Below are 5,913 nucleotides of genomic sequence, written 5' to 3' on the forward strand. Positions count from 1 at the left end.
AACTCGAATCCGTAATTTCGTTATCTAGCTGCCTCTTTATCGCTCGAATACGCAAGAGTGACAGAGATGTTAGATAACGAAAGTTCGATTTTCTTGTTTCGCGATAGACCCTCAGATTGTGATAGTGGCGCCACCTACGCCGAGTTTCGCGTAATATTCCCTATTATTAAATTAAAAAAATATATTACACGAACGTTTTTTTTTTTCATTTCCTATTTGGTACAGTCAGCTGCAGAGAAAAGGTACCCCACGTCCATACTAATTTACAGAACTTTGTATGCAGGGGGGGTGCCTTTTCTCTGCAGCTGACTGTACATGACTAGAAACTATATCTATGTATGTCTTTTAGCATTAGAAAAAACGGTAAACCATTTCCACGTGTCTTTTTATTGACAAGTTTTTTTATAAATATAGCAATATTTTACTTATGAAAGCAAAAGTATGTAAATTATCGTATATTATATTTGTTGTGACTTATTTTCAAAGTGTTTTTCGATAAAACGACACGTTAAGATCGCTCGCCTTCTTTCTAATGATAAAAAAACGAGGTATAGTTAGACGGTTCTGAGTGGTAGACTGCAAATGAGATAAAAGCTATATTAGGTACATGCATTAATCCTCATATCAGGCGGCTCTTTGATTCCAAGGATTGCATAATTTATATACTTTTTAATGATTTTTAGAATATGAAAATTATAAAAAGTATAAAAGTTATGCAATCCTTGTATTCCACGCATTTCGTTTCATTTCAACGAGCCGCCTGCTACAGATTTCTTGAAATTGCCGCGTTTTTTCAGGTTCAACTTTCATTAGCCAGACTATTATCAATTTGCCAATTTCGTGATTATTCTTTTACACGGCACATAAACTTATGCATAATTTATCGATATAAAAAGTCGACTCAGTTACATCCCTAACAAATTATCAAACTTATGACACCGTACGTAAATGAGAAATAACAAGCATATATGCATCTCTTTTCGGCACATTATCTAATTCGTAAGGAAGTAAAGTACGGGTATACATATTTGCGAAGCATTTTTGCCCTACTTCTATGCTTTAGTCATTATTCTGAGAAATTGACCTTTAATACACATGCATGTAGGTCTATATGACTGGTCACCCGTGAACAAGATGCATGTAACTGCGTCGAAATATCGGGACCTCAAAAACAATACGAAAGGTAATCACGGTCTATTTCCCGGTCAATATAAGTCTAGTGAAAGTAACCGTGAATCATTCAAAACTATTATGTAGGTATATGTTGCTCTGTGGTCTACGATTAATCGGTCTTTGGCGTTGAACCTACGGTGCGTATATATCGGTCATTAGCGTCCAAAAGGTTAACCACACACCTGACTACGTGGTGTAAGAGAAACATAGTTTATTTTGTTAGGGGTAAGAGAAACGGTATAAGAAAATTCTTTCTACGTAAGTATTTTTAAATTATAAACTGAAATAAATGTCATATATTGTACGGGAAATGTGCGATGCTTGCATTGTACATATATTTAAAAAAAAAGTGACGAAGCCCTCCGGTGGTGAAGGCCGGATTCACCGCTGGAGGGCTTCGTCATTCATTTATTTCAGTTTATAAATTACTAGCTTTTGCCCGCGACTTCGTCTGCGTGGACTTAGTAACCCCAGCTAGAGTAAGAATAGCGCCTGGAGAAAGTCTTACAGCAATTATTCAATTGGAGCATATTATGCACACAAATTAGCAGACACTTCATTAATTATCTCAATTCCACCCCGCTTTTTACTTTCTTAAGGGATGAATTTCGGGATAAAAACTATCCTATGTCCTTCTCAGGGACTCAACCTATCTCTATGCCAAATTTCATTTAAATCGATGCGGTTTAAGCGTGAAAAGGGAACACACAGACAGACAGACAGACAGACTTTCGCATTTATAATATTAGTATGGATATATAGGTAGTAGTGTGACTACTTAGGAAAACACAAATCAAAAACGTTTAATAAAATAATTTGATCCATTCCCAAAGTTGTGCATTTTTAAGTTAATTTTATTTATGCAATGTTTAATTTTTTGGTAAGTAAGTACCTCTAATTGTTTATTCTCTGCAAAGTTGTTCACTTGCCCAAATGTTTCCCTTACCACCTAACCTTATGTTTTTCAATTTAAAAAAGTTAGTACAAAGCCATTTACAAGCTCTTATTATGAATTAGAGATGGGCAGTAAATACTCATGGGTAAATACCGAGTAAATACTCATTTACTGAATATACCTGTATTTACTCGTTTATATCCAAATTGACGGGTATAAACTATTTAGAATGCTAAGATATAAGTTTGAAATATAGGTGTATTTTGTAAGCCTCTACTGGATTAAGTACTCAAAATCGTAAGAAACATACATGTATGTAGTAACTAAGTAATTGTCACAAAAAAAACTGAATCCACCAACGTGTTGCACATCATTAAATGGGTCTTTAAAACTAACTTGCATGTTTCTAAAATTTTTGTTGGATAAATTGAATATATATGTAAAAAAACCGTTCCTAAAGGCCGAAATAATGTTTATCTATCTATAACTTTCAAACTAAAGTTCAAAAAAATATGAAAAAATATCGGGAGCCGTATTATCAAAACAGTATTCAAATAAAAAAGAATGAACATGATCGGTTGAGCCATTTTTGAGTTTTAAAAGATAAGATAAAGATAAAAGACATTTATTCGTGACGATCACAACACAAGTACGAACATGTACAGACAACAACAGCAAGAAAAGAAGAGATCATCAAGTGTGCATCACGAAATGTACCCAACTCAGCATAATGCTAGCTATAAAGCCAGCGCTGGTCTTCCGTAGGGCCCATTCGGTGATGCCACGACAGATAACACACAAAGATACATATTATATACAAACATATTAACCAAACCAAAAAGATATACATGAAGAGCACAAACAAAAATAAAAAAACAAGTATACAAGAAAAAAAAAGAAAAACATTCAAGAAACAAACAAACAAATCCATAGACAATTAATAATTATGAATGCGACCATACCATCTGTCAAAAACCAGCTTTTTTAAAAAAAAACCCTTAATAAAAGGTCGTAAGTGCCATATTACAACTTAAGTCCCATATTTTTAAAGTAAATACCTTCTTATCGATGTTTACTTTTGTAATTTTATTTTATGTACTCTGGAGGTGTAATTTGCTTTATCAATAAATATGAATATGAATAATAATATGCATTATCACAAATTGCCTCTCACTGATAATTACCTTTTTTTTTAATTAAGCGTCTTATATACTTTTAATTATATAAATATTGTTAATACACGTAAACATTCTTCAATAGAAAACAATTTAGTTAAACAATCTCACTTTTTAAATATTTTATTGGCAATCGTTGTTACCCCCCCAAATAAGTAAATAAGAGTATTTATCGGGTGCTTGGTAGCAAATACTCAGTATTTACTCACCCCTATCCATCTCTATTATGAATTCCCGAATTCCACACGGGCTCTGTAATACTTTTTTCAATTACGCGAAGTTTGGAAAGGAGGGATTTATTAAAATACCCTTATAAATAAGTTTGGCGATACTGGCGAGGTGCCAGGGCGGCAGCAGTTCGACGGGTGTGAACGTTCCTAATAGGAGACTACTTACACTATACGAAGGTATGGTTTTTTTTAATACAGTTGCTCAAAAAGTGGTACTTTTTGTGGCTGCGTAGCGTGCGAGAAGCTCAATTTCTCGAACTAGTGCTTTTTACTTTTTAGTTCCAAACTATACTTTCGAAACGCAGTTAAAATTGAATTTAGTGCGGAGCAGGTACCAGGGCCTCATGAGTTATGAGGAGGTGTCGTTGACCAACCCGCGCCGGGCCCGCGGCGGCCGCGGCCGGGGCGCGCACGAGTATGAAGGTATCGCGGGCTGCGGCAGCTCGCGTATCTTAGCTGTATAGGTACTTTTGGTTTTGGTTTGGTTTGGTGGTATGATTCTACTAATGATATATTAATTTATTATTTTTTCGCAATTGTATTAAAAAACGTCGTTTACAACACGTGTGAAATGTCTTTTTACCACTCGTACCGAGTCTTGCCACTCGCTTTCAGCTCGTGGCAAGATACCTCGATACTAGTGGTAAAAAGACATTCTTTTCACACTAGTTGTAAAATGTACTGTTATAATTCTCATAAACTATATAATAGGTCTACCGTTTCCTTTACCGTCAAAGACGTGAACTGACGCGCGCGGCTGCGGCCCAATATCAACCTTCTATGTGTTCTGACATGGTTCACTAAGACGCGCCGCGCACAATAGGCCTTGATCCGGTTGGTAAGTAGTTTATGGTTAGCTACAGAAAGGTTGAAGGATTGGCTGTTTTAATCTCATTTGTATTATGGTACTCCTTACATATGAAATTAGCGTTCGGCGAACTGGCCATTTTGGTTCAAAATATCTGCCGTTTGGCTAGGAATTCCAAATTCAAATTTATTTCAAAGTTAAGCTGGCTTACTTGTGTGTTCGAATTTTGTAATTTATTTGTTAAAGCGTCTTTTGTTTTTTAGGGTTCCGTACCCAAAGGATAAAAACGGGACCCTAACTAAGACTCCGCTGTCCGTCTGTCCGTCTATCCTGTTAGATAACCTTGTAGCGGTCGACCCTCGTGTCGGACCCGGTTCGTTACAGCGTGAATCTCCCTTAACGGGTGCCCGCTGCAGTCATATAAAATAATGGCAGGCTAGATAAAAGTTAATTCCCTTTCTGGTGTTCGGCTTCTGTTATTAATTAACACAGGATTTTCTTATATAAATGAAATCGCACTTAATAATTAGCCATGGCCACACTTTGTCGCCGTGATTATTTTTTAAATCCATTCCAAATTTCAGCTCTCTATCACTAAAATAATTAATTCCTCCCGCGGACGCACCGGCTGTGGAATGAGCTCCCTGCCGAGTTTTTCTCGAAGGACGACAGTGTGGGGTTTTTCTCGTATAATTGTCTACGATTCTATCTAATCTACGATTAACATAATATATATCTACGTCTGGTACTTACTAATTTTTGTTGCTTAAAATTGTAAAAATAATAATTTTTAACGAGTATAAATTTTAGTTTTAGTTCTACATACAAGACTTTACTTTATTTCTTTGTATGACCATATTTGCAACAAAAACTGGTACCAGCGGTGTCAGCATGGTTGCATTTTTATCACCTGTCATTATGCCTGTCACTTTCGCACTTACATACTTGTTAGAACGTGACAGGCATGGTGGCAGGCGATAAAAATGCTACCGTGCTAAACCCGCTGACATAGATATAATATGGTATATGACAGTATATAAAATAAATTATTTTACACCATGCAATAAATAAAGCACCAGAAGATTAATAGAGAAACGTAGACAGCAATTATTTTTAGACACAATTTCTATTTTAAAACCCGTATAAAACTATAAAGAGTAGGTAATTTCATTGTGACGTCACATGCTAGTGTTTCATATAAATTCCATAGTAGCAAAATCGTTTTGACAGTTCGAAAAAAGAAACTGATTTGACTAGTAGTCAAATACCCTATTATGATACATAACTGTGACATTTTCAACCAAAAGGTACCACATTGTCGCTTGTCAATAAGGTTGATTTCAAATTGAAGCTATATGGAAATAACGCCGTATTGACAACCGACAATAAGTACCCTTTTGATTGAGAATGGCACAAATGTATATGCCAAGTTGCATGTAATTTAAACATGTTTTAAGATAAGAGCGTAACTGCGATTGTATAGGAGAAGCTTTTTTCTGTTAATTGTAAAAGATAGTGAATCCACAGTTGATTTATTCATCATCAATGGTGATACGACATATCTGCATGGTGCTCGATAGTATTTTCATGACGTTCGTTGCGTCCACTTTCCGAATTTCCTGTCCAGACCTG

Source organism: Cydia strobilella, chromosome 1, assembly GCF_947568885.1.
Source record: "Cydia strobilella chromosome 1, ilCydStro3.1, whole genome shotgun sequence".
In the NCBI taxonomy this organism is placed as follows: domain Eukaryota; kingdom Metazoa; phylum Arthropoda; class Insecta; order Lepidoptera; family Tortricidae; genus Cydia; species Cydia strobilella.